Raw genomic sequence first — 22,508 nt, 5'->3', positions numbered from 1 at the left:
TCACTACTGAACTCTCATCTCTACTGAACTCTCATCACTACTGAACTCTCATCTCTACTGAACTCTCATCACTACTGAACTCTCATCACTACTGAACTCTCATCTCTACTGAACTCTCATCACTACTGAACTCTCATCTCTACTGAACTCTCATCTCTACTGAACTCTCATCTCATGTGATTTCGTTGGGAAAGAACATCATATTGTTGCATCACAGACAAAATGAAACTTTCATCATGGAGAGCATCATGTCATTACATCACCATTACAACATTACACTGTGACATCACAGACAGAACATTACACTGTGACATCACAAACAGAACATTAAACTGAGACATCACCATTGCAACATTACACTGTGACATCACCATTACAACATTACATTGTGACATCACAGACAGAACATTACACTGTGACATCACCCTTACAACATTACACTGTGACATCACCATTACAACATTACACTGTGACATCACCATTACAACATTACACTGTGACATCACCATTACATTACACAGTGACATCACAGACAGAACATTACATTGTGACATCACAGACAGAACATTACACTGTGACATCACAGACAGAACATTACACTGTGACATCACCATTACAACATTACACTGTGACATCACCATTACATTACACAGTGACATCACAAACAGAACATTACACTGTGACATCACCATTACAACATTACACTGTGACATCACCATTACAACATTACACTGTGACATCACCATTACATTACACAGTGACATCACAGACAGAACATTACATTGTGACATCACAGACAGAACATTACACAGTGACATCACAAACAGAACATTACACTGTGACATCACCATTACATTACACTGTGACATCACAAACAGAACATTACACTGTGACATCACCATTACAACATTACACTGTGACATCACCATTACAACATTACACTGTGACATCACCATTACATTACACAGTGACATCACAGACAGAACATTACATTGTGACATCACAGACAGAACATTACACTGTGACATCACAGACAGAATGACACGTTTTTCCTCTCACACAATAAATGTGAATGAACAGATTCATTCAGAATGTGTAGCGAGTTAAACTACAGCACTGACTGTGGCTCAGTGGAACAATAAGATGTTTACGAAATGTGAATCATGTGTGTGTGTGTGTGTATAGAACTGCTTTAATTCTTGTTTATTAACGTGTTTATATTATAGCACACCTGCACACACTCCTGAAAAAAAAAACCTCACACTTCTCCATGTGTTTTGTTGTTTGTGTTGTTGCCTCTGTGTCCCTCTTCCTGCTGGAGTGTTTGGTGGCTGATTTCTGGTCATTTATTAAGTTGTTGGCTGTCAGTTTGTTGTTCTTCATTTGTCGCACGCTGGTTTTTCATCTGTCTGCTGCTGGACTGAGTGGCATCTGGTGGACGTATCGTGTAGAGGAGATTCACTTCCATTATCTGCCTACAGCCAAAATCTATCACTCCTTTCACTCCCTGATGTGTTTTTAACTTCCTGTTATCAATAATACAGGTTTATTAGCATTCCCATAGGAGACATGCTGTGACGGTGTCTAAGAATAGGACGACGTAATCTCTGCACCTTCTCTTTTCTAGATAAATAAACAGGACATGTCTCTTGGCCATTGGCTTTAAATATTCAGGATCCTAATGGCCCTGTGAGAACCCATTTCTCCCTGTTCATTGTACAGCTCATTTCTTTCCGAAGGTCTCAGTCAAACCGTAACTGACTAGTGGCGCTCTCTGTTTATGCCCTTTGATGTTCCTCAGGAGATAACAACGGAGGTTAATCATTTTCTCTTGCACTTTAACCTCCTCTCTCAGGGCCCATATTGATTTGGCAGCACGGCAAAAAAAAAGGAAATGAGGAGGAAAAAAAGAGAAACCACCAGCCGAGTTGAAATGTCACACCGTCAGCAAACGCGGTGGAAGCAACAACATTCCGTCTGGCAGAATGAGCTTGTTTGCGTCATGGGGCTTTCACTGCGAAGGGATTCAGGAGCGGATGTTTTTCACTCCTTTTTCCTGAGAACTGTGTTTCTCATGTCACAGAGAGAACGTCACATGGTCACGTCAGAGAGAGAGGGTCATATGGTCACGTCACAGAGAAAAGGTCACATAGTCACGTCACATGGTCACGTCACAGAGAGAATGTCATATGGTCACGTCACAGAGAGAGGGTCATATGGTCACGTCACAGAGAAAAGGTCACATAGTCACGTCATATGGTCACGTCACAGAGAGAATGTCACATGGTCATGTCACAGAGAGAATGTCACATGGTCACGTCACCGAGAGAATGTCACATGGTCACGTCACCGAGAGAACGTCACATGGTCACGTCACATGGTCACGTCACAGAGAGAATGTCATATGGTCACGTCACAGAGAGAGGGTCATATGGTCACGTCACCGAGAGAACGTCACATGGTCACGTCACATGGTCACGTCACATGGTCACGTCACATGGTTACAGAAAGAGCATCACGTTACTTCACAGACAGTATATGACATTATTACATCACAGTCGGAACGTCGTGTTGTTACATCACAGACAGAATGTTGTCGCATTACAGAGAGAAGCTGATGATGTAATAACAAGTTTATCTTGACTAACACTCACAGCTACCATTTTCATTTTTCTTTTTTTTTTCCCTGCCCTCTTTAATATGATGAATGAAAATATATTTATGAATAAACAAACAAACAAACAAACAAATACATTTTATATCATGTTTGTGAAAAAAAAACATGCCATCTTGTCTCCTAAGCACTACTTGTTTTTCTCCTGTGGTCTGTATTTTTGTCAGTTGATCACATATTCAGGGGAGAGAGAGAGACAGACAGAGAGAGAGAGAGAGAAAGAGAGAGAGAGAGAGCACTCAGATGTAGAGCTTGAGGATGAGAGGTGACAATAAGCCTCAGTTTATGTGGTGGATCAGTCGTGACACGCCACTCGTTCTGCCGAAGGCTGTTCTTGACGAAGCCGAGCGCTGAAAGACTCCAACTGAAAGAGTTCAATCTGTTACTTACAGTGGCATTGATTCTCCTGTTGAGTGAAAGAAAAGAGGAGCTTGACAGAAAATGAGACACAGATTGAAGAAGGTTGAGTGAAAGGCAGAGACAGGGAACGGGAGAGCGAGGGACACACAGAGAGAGAGAAAGAGTGAGTGAGTGAGAGAGAGAGAGAGAGAGAGAGAGAGAGAGAGAATGATAAGCCACAATTTACACCTCATATTGGGGATGAGTCGTCACTCATCGCGACTCTTGTCATAGTGACTGAAAGAGTTCAATCTGTTACTTACTGTGACACTGATTCCTGTATTCAATAGACAGCAAAGACGACAGAACCTGAAAAAAAACAGAATGAAAAGAGAGAGAGAGAGAGAGAGAGGCTGAGTATCTACTCAGAGGGTCACTGGTGGCGTAGGGGACTTCAAAGCTTGGCTCCACAGTGAGTTTGAAGGGGAATTTTAAATCAAAAATTGATTAATATTTCACTTACGCATCAACTCATCCCCCTACTGCAGGCGTTTTCGAGTCTTTCTCTGAATCGGTGATGGTGTGAATTCATTTTTGTTTTTTTAATTCTCCAGGCTCCTTCTGCTGAATCTTCTCTTCACTGGCTGACTGTCTTTCATAATTACTGCTTTTACTGTTAGCTTTTTTTTTTGTTCTGTTATAACCTGAAGGATGAAAGAGGAAGAGGAGAACGAGCGTGTCGGGGGACGAGGTGTTTAAGAGCTAGCGTGTCAGCTGTGTGGGTGATGCAGTGATTGTGGAGTCAGAGAGATACAGGGACGCGTTAGTTGCTAGTCGAATTGAAACACTGATACCAGAGATGAAGGATTTTAACCCTCTGCTGAATCAGCGCGACATCTCTGGACCGCACGCCGTCCGGCAGGCCGCCTCATCAGAGTTCAAATCGAAACTCAATAATAATCTCCGTAATGTAGCTGATGATGTCACACTAATAGTCATACTGTCCTGCTGCTCGTCTGCATTCATTCAGTGTGCTATATTATTATGTTATAATTTCTAGATATTTTTCCTTTCCTACCTAAATAGCTAAATAGCTTTTAGTTGTTTTTATGACTCGGACATGCTGTACTGTGTGTTCCGGCTGTGGATGTGACCTCAAACTCAAAGTTACTGGATGAAATCAGAGATAGTTTGATTTATTTTCATCTCCAAAAATATTTAATCCTGATGTAGCTCAGGTTAACGAGTCGGCCAATCACAACTCACGCTGTTGCTGTGAGAGAGAAAAAAAGAAGAAAAAACTTAATGCTTTAGCTTAATTTACTAAAAAATATATTTAAGAAAAAGGAGTATAAAATTGCAAAATCAGACAACCTCCGGTCATTTTCATTCATAAACACATGATAGTGAAAGCGATTGTGAAACTCAGGAAAGTGCAATGACCTGCTTTTATCACAATATGGATATTACATCATCGGTCAGATTGTTGTGTTCCTGGGTTCTGTCTCCTTCCTGTGCTTTATGTTATATTCAGCCAGTCATTAGACCCTCACCGATGCTCCGTCTGTCTTTCCAGCGAGCTCATGAATCTGTGAATCTTTACAAGAGGTCCTGTAAAGCTTCTCAGAGCCACAGCGCCACAGAGCAACTTCCCAATAATAAAGAGCCCAGTTCATTATTAACCCAGAATGACACTGACCAGCAGCGTCCGGCGTCCTGATTAATAACGTCTCAGCAGCGCTGCACTTAACAGCTTGTAGGAGGCAGTAGTGGATTTCCGAAAGACAGAAAGTCCTGAATCAGACGAAAAAGACTCGTGAGTGCACTGCTTATATGTAAGACATGCGTGGGTTAACTGGCAGAGAGAGAGAGAGAGAGAGAGAGAGAGAGAAAGGGAGAGGTCTTCAGTAAACATTCATGAAAAATGTTCATAGCCTTTTTCTGTGGTTGCAGTACAAAAATATTTTTTGAAAAAAATCATTTTTTTTGTTTTGTTTTGTTTTGTTTGTACTCTTCACGGAGGCTCGTGACTCAAGCTTCATAATGCAATCTGTTGCTGTGTTGCAGTTTCGTCTGTTATTTCCCTCGTTACTTCTCGACCATATGATGTTTCTCCATTTCACGCTCTGTTAGGAGAGCGCATTTGTTTTGCGCAAGTTACCTCGTGTGTCTCTTCCAGGAAAAAAAAAACAGACGAATCCGTCGATCGGTAAACAGCCAGACTGTTAGTGCTGAGCCACACACACACACACACACACAATTTATTATTATTATTTTCATGGTTATGTTGTGTGTCCTTTCGTGTAATTTGAACGTTCGTTCGTCTGCTCAGTCTGTTTTTACGCTCAGATTCTCCTGCAGCTTGTTTTGCGATTGTATTTCACACACATCGTCTTCATCACCACTGCTGACGTGTTTCGTGAACCATCGGCCCAAAAGGACGTGGAGTCTCCTGACGTCTCTCACGGCTTCAAGCTGAGGGACTTTACGGTCTGGTCCAGAAAGAAGTCAGACTGGTCCACACATTCTGTGTATTTATCTCAGGACCGGTTCTGGTGCTGATGCAGATCCATCTGTCGCGACCCTCCCTCTCATCTTCCCAGCACTCCCTCTGCTCCTGTAATTCTCCAGCTTCTGGATCACTTCTTATTTGGAGACATTGCTCTTCCTCTGTGTCCAAAAATGCTTCGAATACCTGTCGTCAGATTTAATTGAATTTGACGTTCTCCACTAAATCATCATCCCGGAGTCTCTGTCTTTATCTGTCTATTTCAGGTAGAAATCTATTTTCATTAAACTTGCAAAGCGCTGGCCTTGAAAGCTCCAGTGCTCGGGTCGATGCAGCCTGGAGCCGCCGTCTTCCTCCACGTCTCAGTCTTTACACACTGCTGCTGTTGCTGACCTCAAGGTGTGTGAGAGGGCCCAGTCTCTCAGGATTGTGTGTACACTGAGATTAACATTAATGTCTAGTGAAAAGTCTGTTTTTTAATTTAATTTGTACATCAACCCAAGTGAAAAGCTGAAGCTTAGAAACATCTACATGAGTATTTGGTTCGTCTCATTTTTGCTTTAAAGACATTTTTTGATGATCAGAAAATCAGACCTTTTCTATGTAGGGGTATGAAGTTATCCAGAATTTCACTGTGCTCTCAAACCTTTGGACTGTACAGATGTAGGATTTTAGATTATTTCTAATCATTTTATAAACGACGGTGGCCGAGAAGCGCAAAACAAAATAACAAATCTGAAAATTCAGACAAAGTGGAAAAGGTAGGTATAGTTTGCCAATGGAATTCTTCCCTCTGATTGGACGAGACATCTGTCACTCAGGATATACAGGAAGTAGGAAATTGTGTATCTAAATTTATTTCTTGTACATGTGTGGAGTTCTGCCTTCACTTTAAATCATTTTTTTGGTTATTGCGTGATTTTGGAGTGATTATGGATATACTGATAGCGTATCATGCCGTAAAGATTAGTTTGCGATCTCTAAAAACACACCAGGTATGTTTGGAAGACTGAATTGTGTTTTTTGATTTGTTATTGTGTTTTGCACTTCTCGGCCACCGTAATAAACCACGGTCTTAAAAACTTTCTCCAGGTCTCCATGTCCTGCTGGTGATTTTGGTTAGCACACCAACCCTGATGGATAAATCTTGTGTATATTTGGCAGAGATAATATTTATATTGTTGTGAACCCTCCTGAACACGGGTCACCTACCACTGTTCATGAATTCTGGCCAAAATTTGGCAAATGTTTTTTACTTTAAAATAAACACATTTTACTGTAGCTGTCCTCCTGCGGACGTCTTGTGTAAGGATCCAGTTGATCAAACGCAGCCTGCTTAAAGATGACGTCTAACACCTCGCTAGCTAAGTGTGATCTCACACAGTGAACATCATGATTGGGCCAAGCTGTTGGAAAGAGGTGAAAAAAAAAGCCTAATGAATTCAGTTTGTATGCACATATAAGCTGTTAAAATGTCCACACCGCATTCCAAATAAAATCTTTACAATACAATTTTTTTTCCTCTTCGAGGATGACCGGATCCTAAAATATTTAAGTAGGTAAGAATTTTTTTTCTCGCCACCGCTCATTAGGTGCTTTATTTCCGATAAAGGACAAGCAACAGCTGCTAGAGAAGCGAGACGAGATGTAATGTGATTAGAATATCGGATGTCTGAGGTAATCGGCGGGTGATCTGAAGTTGCTGAATATATAAAACACTGCAAATCTATTACGGCACATCGCAGATGGCTGAAGCATACCATTAACTGTGTGTGTGTGTGTGTGTGTGTGTGAGAGAGTTCATGCAACAGTGCCTGCTCTAATTCCTTCTTACTGCCCACACTGTGTGAGATCCAGCCGCTTCTCTCTGCACTATTTCCAATGTTCCAGATTTAAAAAAAAGAAAAGAAAGAAAGCTTTTTTCCTTCCAAATTCTTAGAGACCATCACAAGAGCAGGAGGCACCTAAATTTAGCCACGCATAGCACGCTGTACATCCTCCTCCCCCCCCTCTGAAAAAAAAGCATGTGATTTATTCTCATGCTCTGTTACTGGAACTGTACAGCGGATGCGCCAGTGAAGGGCCGTATCCAAGGCAACGCAAAAATAAATAAATAAATAAATAAAATAAATAAAAAAAAACCCAGACACACAACAGGCCTTAAAGCAGGATGCCATGATTAGCATGTGAATAAAGCAGAGCGGGAGATTCACACCGAGGTGGGAGACAAACCGAACCGCTATAACTGACCACGAGATCACGTGTCGTCTGACCCGAACGAGCGAACCCGGGCCCCTAGGGATCCCAGCTTTAGGACGTGTTGAGTTTCTCTGGAGTGCTCTGCAGTAAGGAGATTACAGCAGATTTGGAGTGCTGAGTCTTTAGTAGTTCCATCCTCCAGCTAGAATCCTGAGATAAAAGCAGAACCCTTCGTTTTAGGAACACGATGTTCCAGGAAAAGGATCAGTGATGGCTGTTACGCTCCACATGACCGCATGAGATCGGCAAGAACCTGCTCTGTGTGTCTGCTTGTCACTCTGGGTGGACGGGTGTGTGTGAGTGTGTGTGTTAGGAACCCAGGAGCATCTTTTGATCATCTACATCCAGGAAGCGGGTTAATGCTACACAGTGGTGTGATTTTCACCAGTCTGATGTATCTTTAGCAGCTGCACATCTGTATCACAGCTGTAAATAGTTGTTCTCTTTCTGTCCTGTTTGCATTCACACACACACACACACACACACACACGCTAAGAGGTGCTTGGTAAAGTGGTTTAGTGTAGAGGATGGAGCGTGGGTGTTACCCTTTATTAACGGAGCAGCTTCACACCTTTCTCACTTAGTGCTCTTCACATCCCACCTCACTGCCCTTCGACCCCATCCACTAGGTGACTCATGCCTCTCTGTCTATTTCTGTCTCTCTCTCTCTCTCTCTCTCTCTCTCTCTCTCTCCTCACATTCACCCACTCTAATGCTGCTCCTCTCTGTGTCTCTCATCTTATTTACCCTATGTTTCTCCCTGTCTCATTTCCGTCCTAGGAAATGACATAATAACACTGATTAATCACGAGCCGACTCCAGAACAGAAAGCCCAGTGTGTCATGTTTGCTCTAAAGAGCCCTCGCACTCTCTCTCTCTCTCTCTCTCTCTCTCTCACACACACACACACACACATACACACTCACACACCCACCATGGAAACGGCAATTTTTCAGCCTAGTGTGAGCGCAGACGCTTAATGTGTTGGGGTTTCTGGGAGCAGATGATCCTCTATGACTCGTATTAACCTCATGCACCAGAGGGTGTGTGTGTGTGCTACATTGAATGGAGGTGATTCTGTTAGTGCTACACTAGCAGGAATTCCAGCGTATCTCACCGCCGCTCATCTCACCGCCATGTGTAATGGATCTTTATCTCCAGCACACCTGATTCAAGCTCTCAGCTTCACCACAGGGAAGTGGAGTGTTTATGGTGAGTCCAGACTTACAATCCACAATCTTTTCACTTGATTAATCTTCATTCTTATATGTCACTATTTATAAACACACACGTGTCCAGACGTCATGCTGGATTTCACAGGAAGCTTCATAGCTCCAGGCTCCTGGGTCTGATCACACTTCTTTACTTCTGCTGCTTTCCTCTGGCTTCTCCTGTTTCCTGCATCCCCCCGGTTTCCTTCATCCCTCCTGTTTCCTCTATCTCTCATGTTTCCTCCATCCTTCCTGTTTCATCCATCCCTCATGTTTCCTCCATCCCTCTTGTTTCCTTCATCCCTCTTGTTTCCTCCATCCTTCCCGTTTCATCCATCCCTCCGGATTCCTCCATGCCTCTTGGTTCCTCCGCCCCTCTTGTTTCCTCCGTTCCTCTTGTTTCCTTCATCCCTCCTGTTTCATCCATCCCATCAGTTTCATCCATCCCTCATGTTTCATCACCCCTCTGATTTCCTCCATCCCTCCTGTTTCCTCCACCCCTCTTGTTTCCTCTGTCCCTCCTATTTTCTCCATCCCGCTGGTTTCCTCTGTCCCTCCCCTTTCTTCATGTGTGTGTATTCCCAACGTTCCCGGGAAAGGCTCCAGATCCACCTGGATCATTAACTAAGATTAGATCAAACAAACACTTACACAAACACAATCCCATTTAATCTGGTTTCAAGAGGCAAAACATCTGCCACTTCTCCTCACTCTTTTACCTTAGAGAATATGATATCAATTTTCTTTTATCAAGAATTCAGGACTCATTACACTCTCGTCCAATTTTTCTTTTTTTCAGATGAATTATCAGTATGAAGCGTACGCCGTGACGTTCTTGCGGTTCTCACTCGTTCTCTGTCCTGTGGGTATCAGTATAGTTTTTGAAGCGTTTCCTGATTAATATCATTCCTAATTCAATATGTAGAGCAAATGAAGTGTAAAATGTCAGGATAATATACTTCGAAAAAGATTATATCACAGAGAACGTGATCAGAGTTTGATTTGTCTTCGTCTTTGTTTGAGGTAATGATGGTATTCATCGCTGGTTATATAAGACACGACACCCAGCAGCCTTTCTCTGGAAATTTCTGAAAGACTCAGAAAGAGTCTAATGAATTAGCTCTACTTAAGCTTTGATATCTGAAGGTTAAAAGGATGGTGGCTTTTGAAGGGGAGTGTTGGGATGAACGAGCGCTTTGGCTTGCTTGTTTGCTGCTGGCAGCGCGGCAGTACCGTGGCCGAGGAGATATTTCAAGTCTTGTGAAATTTATGACTGGCCGCCTCGGCGCAGGGTAATGTGTTTGGAAGCTATGTCCAATCTAATTACAGCAGCTCTCGGCTCTTGTACGCTATCCATAAACCGAGCACTTACAGATCCGGCCTGGTTTACTTCAGGAAGTTAATGAGAGCATCGGAAGCATCGGAATTTTATTTTATTTTTTTATGAAGGAATAAAATTGTTATAAAAACCTGCTTTATCAGAGGATATTTAGTGAAATAATGGTTGTGATAAATTATGAGTCGTTTTCTTTTTTCTTTTTTTCCAGTTTTATGGACAGAGAGAGAAATAAACGGTGTGAGAATAATTGTTTACAGAATTTTATTTAAACCAGAAAATGTTTCTGTGAGGAGATTTTTCTGTATGATGTATGGAAGGACTCTCCAGTGTTCAGCACTCTGTTACAGTCAGAGACAAAGCTGGAGCTTCAGGTTTTCTGGCATCTTCAGGTTGCCAAAAGTTTTTTACTCTATCTAAAGAAACAGTAAAATTCATTCAGGATTAAAGAGACTTCTTTTTAAGATGTAAAGCAGATGTTTAGTCAGATCCATTTGGTTCTTCAGCTTGGATCCAGTGCTGGATCTCGACAGGTCTGCAGCTTCCGCTCTCACCTTTTCTTGAGCTACACGAGTCCTCTTCGGGTCAGCCCTTCATTATCTGCCCCAGCCTCCAGGTGTGGATGTGAGGAACGCTGACTTCCACCAGCAGGTCCAATAGAGATAACAGATTACTGCCCAGAGGGTTCGGCTCTGCAGTCTGAATGGGAAGATTGATTCCTCTTTAACACCAGAAGAAGTCTGTGTTTATCACCCAGCCGGAGCTGCTGATTTGAAGTTAAGTTTCTGCTGCTGTGCTTTTTGTCTAATCGTGTCTGCAGGCTAGCTGAAGCTAATCTGAACATATTACTGACTTCAGATTATTTCCAGCTCTGAGAGTTTGTCCAGAAGGTCCTGGATTAAATTTCACAGCCTGCTATCCATTTCCTTCCAAGTAAAAGCTGTTTCAGTAAATAACAACTTCATGGCTGTGGGTTAAATGTTATTATGAAGCAGACGAAAAAATCTGATCGGCTGAGTGTCAAATTCTTTATTAAACCGATTTTAAAACCTTCTTACACTTCATTTCTTTTGTCCTGCCTGTGACACACCCCACACATCTTTTTTTATTCTCTGCTCAGCGATATCTTAAAATGCATTCTCACATTTCCTTAATAAAAATAACTTTGTAATTTTTTTATTATTTATTTTACCATGCTGTTCTTATCTCCACTGTATAAACACAGGTTTGTCCCTCCTAAGATCACCCTCATGATAGACATCACTGTAACAAATGCCCTCTGGTGGCTGATCAGCAGAATTTAAATGGTTTTCTTCATATAGATGGTGTAGCATGAGCTCCTGCAGCTCGTCGGCCATAGGGAGAGATACAAAAAGTTTACTTTTGTAAGTAAAGTGAAGGTGATGTCTGTGCAGGTGTTCAGAGCTGCAGGTCATCGTACACCTTCGTTCTCGCAGTAAATAAAGCAGCTCGAAGCCCTGTGGAGAAAGCAAAAGAGCAGGTAAACGCCTCCACAGCAGGCCTGCTGACCTCTGACTCACACTCCTTCTCCAGCTTCAAGATAGCAGAGCCTCATCACCACACTTCCTATAAATCGGTAGGATTCTTTTGTCAGCGTATCTTAATGATCGTCACATTGATCTAATGACCGTATATTCAGGCTAATAGTGAGCTTCGAGTCATTACTGGAGCAGATTACGTTCTGCAATCAGGGAGCAGTTAGCTCGGAAAGATCTTCTGAAGCACCATTAATTGGTTACGCTATTGATTTTCTTCTCGAGTGACGCCGAGTTCTTTGGAAAATGGTTTGAAAAATGAACGAAGTCATGTTTCATTTCCTAAACAGGATACAATGGGTTTGATTTGAGCCTCGGCTTTGAACCCTGCTGTACAGAAGGATCTGGGAAAATGTGTGGAGAGATGTGTGTTTAATGAAACCTCATTCAGTTAAAGATAACGTATCATTTCCTGAAGAGTCTCAGCATTTGTTTGGCAGTTTATCAACGTGAACTCTGAACTGAAGTATGAAGATTTGGACAGCTTCAAGATACTGAAACTACAGCAGAGGGGCTGAAGTTATGAACTGACTTGAAGTGTAGACTTTAACAACAACAACTTCTCTGGATTTCATCTTTCTGTCTCTGTGTGATCTGTAATACAGTGGATAGAGTCACACTCTCACATGGTGTAGGTTGTACGTTCAAATCTGATCATAGTTTCTTACTTAGAATCTCATTTTGAATAGAAATATCAAATAAATAAAGCTGTTCTTGTATGCGGATGGTTTTAGTTGTGTTTTTTGTTAGTCTGTTTGTTTATGTAAAACAAAAAACCAGCATGTCTTCAGCACTGCATCTCTTCCACAGTCCAGTGCTTAGAGTTGTGCTCCTTCATGGTGGCTGGTCCACATTCAGATTTCTATCCATCCATTGTCTATACCCGCTTTATTCCTAATTAGGGTCACGGGGATCTGCTGGAGCCTATCCCAGCACACATTAGGCGAAAGGCAGGGGTACACCCTGGACAGGTCACCAGTCCATCACAGGGCCACACACATATAGACAGACAACCACACACACTCACACCCACTCCTATGGGCAATTTAGAATTACCAGTCAACCTAGTGTACATGTTTTTGGACTGTGGGAGGAAATCGGAGTACCTGGAGTAAACCCACACAGACATGGGGAGAACATGCAAACTCCACTACATTCAGATTTTTTTTTTAACCTTTTCTCTGGTATGAAGTTTGCCTTAGTTTTTGTTTGACACAAGAGAAAAATTCATATGGTCCATTTATTTCAGCTCTCTGGTAATATAGTGGTTAGAGTAATGCTCCTTAATGCTGCAGGTCATGGGTTCAAAAATGGTTTCACTTAGTTATATATATATATTTATATATATATATATATATATATATATATATAAATATATATATATATATATATATATATATATATATATATATATATATATATAAATAAAGGGTTCTTTGGCATGCTCCTGTGGTTGAGGTTCAGCTCTGGTGTTAGTGATGGTTGAATCAAAGCCCTGGTCAAGACTATAATAACTCAAAGCCTGGTCTTCTTGAGTGACCGAAGAGCATGGCTCAGAAGTGAAAGATCTTCATGTGCTAGTGTTCGATTGGCTAAAGCTTGTGAGTGGCATCCAATCACAGGTGCAACATCTGTTAGTCCCCCTCACAAGGCCACACTCAGACCTAGTAAAGTACCATGACCATGACGTTACTTTCTCTCCATTGTGTCTGGCTCCTCCCACTTTTTGTTTTTATCACTCTTCCCTTTCACGTTCCATCACAAGTGGGTTGAAATTTGAGATTAATTGTTGGTAAAGAAAAAAATAACAGTGATGTTACATGAAACTCCAAGTTGAACACTTCAAATATAACTTTTTAAAATTATATTTCTGAAATCTGAAGCATTTTTAAATCTACCATCATTGAGTTCAAGGTTCCAAAAATAGAAATGTGTCAAAGCACAATGCATTGTGGGTAAAAGCTGCTCCTGAAGGGTTTATTCCCATCTTCACTAGAGTGGAGTTGTGTGTATTGAGATGGTCAGTGGAGAAAGAAGTGGAGAATGAAAGCAGGAGAAGAAGATTCCAGAAACTTCCCAACAGAACTGAAACTGGACTGAAGCTACAGCAAGGGGACTGAAGTTCATAAACAGCTCAAAGTGAAACACCAACTCGTCCTCAAATTCCTGAAGAGTTCTCTGCTAGGTTTTGGGCGATGAAGGATAAAAGTCCATCATTTTAACACCAGCACCGCTCTTCCATATCACAGTGGTTAGACTAATGCTCCTTCATGCTGGAATAAATCTGACTTTCACTAACATTATTTTAATAACGAGAAGCTACAAGAGAAACTGTGTTAAGGTGTTTCAGTAGCACCACTACCAACTGCTTGATAACACAGTGGTTAGAATTAATGCTCCATTATGCTGGAGATCATAGGATCAAGTCTACGTTTAGTCAGTTTCTTACCTTAACCTTATCTTAGAAAAGTTTATAAAAATATATATACATGTACCTTTCCAATATCCTTTCAATATAATATTTAGTTGATGGAGAACAAAAATCCAACGTCTAACAACATGTAGCTGCACTTTTTCTGTAGTACAGTGGTTAGAGTAATACTGTCTTATGCTGTAGGTTGGAAGTTCAAATCTGACATCAGTTGCTTCTTTTTTAATAAACAGAAGCTACAAGAGAAAGTGTTTTAAGGTGTTTCACTAGCGTGTTGGTTCCTCTGGTTGATAGTACAGTGGATAGAGTAATGCTCTTTAACAATGTAGCTTGCAGGTTCAAACCTGTCTCTAGTCAATTTCCTTTATAAAGACTCAGGATCTACAAGAGAAACACTCTAAAGGGGTTCTGGTGAGGCAGTTATTCACATATTTGATAGTACAGTGGTTAGAAAAATGCACTTTAACAACGTAGATTGCAGGTTCAAATCTGTCTTTAGTCAATTTCCTTTTGAAATAATCAGACGCTGAAAGAGAAACACTCTAAGGGTGTTCTGGTAAGCCGTTTGCTCCGTTTCTTAGCGTAGTGGTTAGAGTAATGCTCCCTGAGACTGGAGGTTGTAGGTTCAAGTCTGTGTTTATTCAAAGTTGCTTTTTAAATAACCAGAAGCCCTTAGAGAAACACTTTAAAGTTATTCCGGTGTGATGTGTATTTGACTGCCATATAGCACAGTGGTCAGTGTAACAGCTCTTCATGATGTAACTTCTTGGTTCAAAGCTACCTTTAGTCTGTTTGCTACAAAGACTCTGAATCTGAAAGAGAAATGTTTTGAAAAAGAGATACTCAATATGAGGTCTGTGGTGCAATCGGTTGGTGTCTGCCTCTGGTGGTAAAAGTTGTTGGATCAAGGCCCGGGTCACAGATCCAAAAAAAATCAAAGCGTGACCCACAGAGAAACTGAGGTGGTGAATGGGCCAGTGAGCGGACTGGAATACACTGAGTGGGGTGGTCAGTATACCAGTTGCGGAAGTGTTAATGGGGTGACTACTAAGAGAAGGCAGGCACACTGAGTGTGGGGTGCTCAGTGAGCCAATGACAGAGCACCCTGAGCATGATGGAGCAGGCCATGAGGGGGTGGCCAGTCTGGAAAAGTGCAGTGAATGGGGCGGTCACTAAAAACACACTGAGCATGCTGAGGAAGCTCAGTGAGGGATAACGGAGGTGCTGAACAGAGGGAGTAGAATGGGGTGAGCCCAGGCTGGGTAAACAAGGAGCACATGGAAAAGAGTCAGGCAGGACAGGTATAAAGATGAGAAAAGAGGTACCTGAAGAGAGATAGCTCCTCCTTCCCTTAAGAACATAAAGCAGAACCCACTCTTATGAGCATTCACACTTCCCCACTATCTGCCTCTCTTTACCTCCTCCTCTCTCTCTCTCCTACCTTCACATCTCAGCCTCTCTTTACCTCCTCCTCTCTCTCCTACCTTCACATCTCAGCCTCTCTATCACCACACATCCCCATGTGAGGTTTGAACCCATGATCTTCCACAGGAGAGGCATAGAATTTACCTTTATGCCACACAGACCTGCTTACTTACTTACTTTTTTGGGGGGGCTTGTCTTTTACAAGCAGACCAACTTTAAAAAAAAAAAAATTAAAAATTAAAAAATGAAAAAAAAAAAAAACAAGAATAAACTGAGCAGCTAGACTGTATTTAATGTTTTGAACATAAAACCTCTTGCTCACCTTTTCATCCTTGGGTCTTATACCAACAACAATTCATCCACAAGAACCAAATCAGGAACCCCAGGACACCTTTAAAAATCAGACCTGAAGTAAAATAAATACAAATAAAATCGAACATAACTTTAAACAGTCTGTAGAAATCTACTGAACTGATTAAGGAAAGTCCAAACCTGGATTTTGGAAGATCAGAACAAAACCTGAGCAGCCAAATGAAAGAGGGAGATCACACATCAATTACAGACACAAAACAAACAGGGTCCAGACAATGGTCTTTTGGGGTGAACAAACTTCTTTCTCTCTTATTGCTAAAACACCTGAGCGTCCACCTGCAACATGAGGGCAGAAATGTGAGATTTCCTGAGAAGCAGTGTAACCCTCACCTTAATAAAACATGGTTTAGTTTGTTAAATCTCCTGAGATAAACAAGCAGAGCTCTGAGTAATTATTAAATCACTCCAGACTAGAAACAAGTTAAAGGACAAACTTTCACTAAGCACTTCACTTCAATGATTGGTGGTGCTTCTGTTTATCAATCTGTAGCTTCCAGTTACCAATTACACCATTCTAGCTACAAAGGATAAAGACATTAAAAGTGTTTTGCTTGTGAGCTTCAAATTCAGAAAGAAAAAAAATGACTGTCCAAATTTTACATTTCTTTAAATTCCAACACAGGAATTTGGTGGGGGGAAACGAAATAACCAAAACAACAGCTAAACTTACCTTCACAAGAAGTAAACAAAATGGCTGATTACACTGAGCAGGGCTCCTCGTTAAAGCTAAGTGGAAGAAAATGTTACCTGAAAATGGCAATAACAAAATAAAAATAATAAAAACTGAATTTATTTGTGATCTAGTCATTTAGAAACAAGTTCACAATGATGTAAGAGCTCGTCAGGCTACACAGGGGGCAATGGGAAAGTACAGGTTTAAACAAGCAGCTGTTTACAAACCAGGCAAAGCATCAAGTTAAAGGGGGAAAATAAGATCACGGACTCTACAGAGGTTATGAAACTAAAATGAAGAGGAACTTTATCCTTACCTGGAGAGATGAGTTTGACAGTGTGTGATATAAGGAGAAGGATGGAGTGTTTTTTGCAGTCTGACCAGTCACCAGGTGATTGTAGTTGTTACTGATGGACTGAGCTACACTAGGTTTTTTAACTTGGTGACTACTGTCACTCTGGCAGTTAGCATGAGACATTGTTTACCTGAACTTAATTTCACTACATCAAACCGTCTTTTTTATTTTTTATACCACTGTAACTTTCTGAGGTCATGTTCACAGCTTCCGCTCTCATGTTTCCCTAAACACTGCCTCGAGCTAACATCTTTACTCTGTGACTTCACTTTTCCGACGCAGAGAATCCAGTTTATTGCACGACAGTGTTTCCTCATATATAGCCTATATATTACCGTCCAACTCGTTTTTGCATTTATTTTATTTTATAACTATCTTTTATCCATCCGAGAGATCGGTGCCATTTGCCAGCGGTTAATTAGTGGGGCGATTAATTAGTGAGAGACAGCAGCGGCGGCTCGTCTGTATGGGCAGGAGGTGCAGTGGCCCAGCAAATAAATTCATCCACTTGAAAACATAGAGATCAATATAAACTGAATCGTAAAATTCCAAAAATGTTTCCGGAGTTTCTAGACTATTTTAAGTGGTAAAGTCAGATGGATAAGTTGACATGTAACGCAGGCAGGTTGGTTATGTTCTGATTGTAATAAGCGGGTCAAAGGGGTGTGGCAGCCTTCACGAGCTCAGCAGCGCTGCATAGGGATGTGATGTTTTTACGCAGATGCGGCAGTCTGTGAACGTGGAGAGTGGCACAGAGCATCCGAGTTTCTGTTACACTCGACTGAGAGAAAGCAAGAAAATGACTAACAAACAACTTGGCCTTGACAAGCCAGATATAAAAATTGTACAACACACAAAGGACAATGTTTGGTCTTTCAAGTAGAACATTTTCCAGATCTTACATTTATATTTTTTTTTACAGATCTCGGCACGACAGAAATTCTTAGCTGTTAAACGGAATAAAGTTTTCTGTTTCTCATGCTTGCTTTTCCGCTTTTCTTTAACAGGGGGGCAGGTGTGTGTGTGTGTGTGTGTGTGTGTGTAGTAGTGTAAGTGTAAGTAAATACGAAAATATAAAATTTACACAATCCATAAAGGGAGGTAATTGCAAAAGAACAAGATGACCAATAAATAAATAAAATTTGAATAAAAAATAATAAACAAAAATTCGATTAAAAATAGCCTATAAATTGTTTGTTTGTTTTGTTTTGTTTTTGCTCAGGGTTAACTTGATTAATTGTTCTGAGAACTGGCTTTTGTTTTCCTCTCCTGCATTTTCCCCAGCTCCTCGTAACATTCTAAAATCACCATTCAAACACAATAAATACCACCTCAAGGTGTTCATTCTAAGATAAAATTCTATGTATGCATATCGAACCTGCCAATCGATGTTAGAGCGCCATCCTCAGGCTGAAATACGCAAGGACACCAAACCTCTGCTGGTAGGCAGACAGACAGACAGAGACAGACAAACAGAGAAAGACTGACAGGCAGACAGAGACAGACAGAGACAGACAAACAGAGAAAGACTGACAGACAGACAGAGACAGACAGGTTATCCACTGTGACGTCAGCAGCGGACACGGAGGATATTTTAAAGAACAAACCAGATAAATCAGTCCCTATATCTTTTGCTCGTTCGATTAACGTTTCCAAAAGAAAGAAACAAAAACAAAGAGTGTTGTTTCAATCATCTAATACATAAAGTAAACCTATTTCCCCGCTTCTTCTTTGGGTCCGAAAATAAAATCGCAGAAGAGGAAATGAGGCTCACGCGCACAGAACTATTACACTGGCACCAGTAGCATAGCCAGATATACTGGTTTACTAATGAATCTAGTTTCTCTATAACAGTGTACACGTCACACTGGAGAACTGTTTAAAGAAGCCGATTGGTTGTACAGGTGCAGGAGGATCACCGTGTCAGTAACAGAGACGCATCCGCTCAGTCACGCCGAAACCGTGCACCAGAGAGCTCTGAGAAACTCACACGGATCACATCAACTAATGACCAGTCAGTTAGGAAGAGAGTCGCACAGCAACACGCCTAGCATTTAGCTAAAAAATGACAACAAATACTTAAATAAATGCATAAATATTCAGTACATCAGAACATCACGTAGGTCACGTGTAGTAGACCGCTGCTGTGCTGCTGTCCTGTGGGAAACACTGAGGTGGAGTATTGCACTTATCTAGGTATGGGTCCATGACCACAATATTTCAGCTGTCAGCTACATCTCTCTCTCTCTCTCTCTCTCTCTCTCTCTCTCTCTCTCTGGGCAAGTAAGTTTTATACTCTGACAAATAAATGACAGATTTACTTGTCGGTGCTAAATGTCAACACACAGACACACACACAAACACACACTGACTATAGCTGATTATTACTGAAACCTTCGCAGGTCTTAAGTGTCAAGTGTAATCAGCTGAGCTCAAAGCTAAACCTGCTGCTTCCCTTGCCTTGTGATTGCAACCAATGTGCCAAAAAAAACAGTATGTACACATCTACAGTGTCTCACATCTCTGGTGGTGGATGAAGTGCAAGTCCAAGTTTATGCTCTATGAGGAGGAAGGAGTAGTGAATTGGGAGGAGTGTGTGTGTGGGGGGGTCTTCTGTTTATGCCTTTCTCTTTGTCTCTGTCTCTCTGTCTCTCTCTCCCACAAAGTACTCTGTCTGTGTCCTGTAGCCGAACACATCAGTAATTGCCTTCCACAAACACACACTGAACAATTCGCTCTTTGTTGTCAACGCAAATTAATTAACATCATTAACACAATCCTACATTCACCCTAGGCTCTGAGCCCCGCCCTCCTCTGCCTTTACTTCCATAAAATTCCAATTCTGTTAAATAAATGGCTTTTAAAAAAAAATGTCACCATATAAACGATCAAACGGTTTTGATATATATTTTTTGCTGTTAGGCGCTATTAATGATCATCCTCTGACTAATCAGCATCCAGAGCTCCGTAGCACTGATATGACACCTAACTTTCACAGAGCTTTCTGTTGTGAAGTACGAGTCCTGCTTCCCAGCCCCGAGAGTGAATGTAGGACTGGGGTTCGGTAAGATTAGATTTATGTCCATGATGAAGTGCGGCGTCGCTACGGCGTGGGCCGAGGTGAAGACGATGCAGTTTCTCAAAACCATCAGAATTTTAACACCTCGGCTGACGGCAGATCCGTTTTTCATGCTGCGACCTGGCCATAGTCCATGATGACCAAGCTACAATCTATTTTTATACTCCATATAAAGTGGTTATATAAAGGACTATAAAAAAAAATGAGATGCACACAGAAAAAAAAATATACCGCTCCCTGTGGATGGCAGTAAAATATTGCGTCCTGCGCTTGGATACGAGGGACGTAATGCATCTCAGAGCTGATATGACAGTATATTGAAATTCTTCTTTGTGTGTGTGTGTGTGTGCGGAAGAAGATTCTAGAACTCTGCAGAAAGAAACCCATCCTTCTAATCTGACGTCAATCTCAGTGCCTGTGTTCCAGCCCTTTCCTCCGATACCTGACAGAATTTACAGTCAGTAATCGCTCCTCTGAGCTCCAGCGCCGAGTCAGCAGTCTAACGGTGCCTTCTATTAGCGCTCCAGCCGTGCTAACGCCTAGGGCCACCAATATTTATCTTACGTTGATTCATACAACGCTGATTTTACTGGGAGAGACTGCTGAGGCAGCATAAAAGAGAGCCGGAGACAAAGAGGCAAATGCACCGACTTGGTCTAGACCAGAAGTGCAGGCTAACATGGTGGCGATGCTGTACACTGTTGTTCGCACGGGTTAGTTACGGGTCCGCAATTCGAATAGAGATTTGTATACATTTTTGGAATTTCTGGGAGGTTTTGTTCACGTGACATTATGATCATCATCAGTAAATGAAATGCAATATCTGTACTTTAGACGATTTAATTTATTTTGGATCAGTCCACACAGACATACTAGCTGCTTACATCTGTAACTTGGACCAGACAATGACCTTAAACTTGTCATCACAGTGAGGTTAACTGGCTCAATTGTTGCTTGTTGTTGCTCAAAGTTTCACGCTGAGTTTGAAAACGCAAAGATTTCCGACTCCTATTTCTGAGTTCTGCATAAATCTACTGTATGTGCATGCCGTAGCCATGGAAACCAAGTCACTAAGCAGCAACCCTAGAGTCACAGTGTTTCTGTGATAACCTGCGTGTCTATAAAATACCAGAAATTCAGTCACATCGAAGTCAAATCACTTGGAATTCAAGATGCCCTAAATTTTTAGAAGGATTAAAATCTTCAACTGCTTCAGAGGAAAGTGGTGCAGAAGAGTGGAAGAGTGTACCTCTGCCATGAGGTTACAGCAGAAGAGGAACTTTCTGCAGCATCTATATACAGTGTGTGTGTGTGTGTGCATTTTGTGAAGCTAAGCTAATGAAACGAGAGGATCAGTGCCTCTTGCACTTTTAGAAATGAAGTGCTACAAAATCCCGACACACTTCATTTCCGTGCCAAACTCTTTCATTGCCTTTTTTAAAATAGACTCCGTTATGCTCACTCTTAGTGTGTGTGTGTGTGTGTGTGTGTGTACATACCCCGTGTTTCAAACCGAAGGGAATGCCGATTATGGTTGTTCCCATTATTTTCTGTTCCAGCAGATCTGCTTTAGAGCGGCTCTGGAGGAGAGTCATGCTAATGCAGTTTCATGGCTAATGAAAGGAGAAAGAGAGAAGAGAAAAGGCAACAGATACAAAAGCAGCAGTATGGAGAAAAACACACATACACACACACACACACACACACACATGTAGTTTTTGTGTGTTATTAAATGGACCAGTCCTCAGTGTTGTGCTGCTCTGCCCATCACATGCATCACTTCCTCCATTAGGAAAGAGATTAATACACTAATCATATGATAGAAATGTATTATATTTATTAAGGAGGTGTGACATCTGTATCTGTCAGTCACAGTGAAGGAGGTGTTGTCTCTGTATCTGTCAGTCGCAGTGAAGGAGGTGTGTCCTCTGTATCTGTCAGTCACAGTGAAGGAGGCGTGGCCTCCTAAGGCACTTCAAACCTTACATTCAATTGAAATCTACTTTTTTTCTTTTAGACATTCTGGAATCTACACTGTATTTTTGGTTGCCAGGAGGAAACACGCACTCCTAACACACACTAAGAGTGTTGAGCTCAGCATCTGCTGAGTGTGAGGATGGTGTGTGTTGGTTGTATCCTCCTGCTGGTTTAAGAAGAACTGGTGAACAGTAATATCTCCTCCATGCCCCTCTGATGTACAGTGCTCGGCGTGATTAGCGCAGGCCGACAGGCTGTGAGTTTACACAGCAGCAGCACAGCATATTTACAGAAGATGTGAGAGAAATCAGG

At 41.6% G+C, this 22,508-nt stretch overlaps 1 protein-coding gene across 2 annotated transcripts in view; it reads left to right on the top strand.

Annotated features, from left to right (window-relative positions):
* Positions 1-22,508, top strand: part of camkvb (CaM kinase-like vesicle-associated b) — a 49,422-nt gene that overhangs the window by 5,283 nt on the left and 21,631 nt on the right. The window contains exon 1 of one of the 2 annotated variants that reach the window (XM_058374130.1): positions 8,664-8,993. The exons of the other annotated variant lie outside the window; for it this stretch is intronic. The gene's annotated coding sequence lies outside the window, so the exon portion shown is untranslated. Of the gene's footprint in view, positions 1-8,663; positions 8,994-22,508 lie in introns of those variants that run through there. 2 annotated transcript variants of the gene reach the window in all.

This window comes from Hemibagrus wyckioides, linkage group LG21 (genome assembly GCF_019097595.1).
Source record: "Hemibagrus wyckioides isolate EC202008001 linkage group LG21, SWU_Hwy_1.0, whole genome shotgun sequence".
NCBI lineage: Eukaryota > Metazoa > Chordata > Actinopteri > Siluriformes > Bagridae > Hemibagrus > Hemibagrus wyckioides.
The sequence above is the reverse complement of the archived record's forward strand: the minus strand, read 5'-3'. Positions and strand labels throughout refer to the sequence as shown.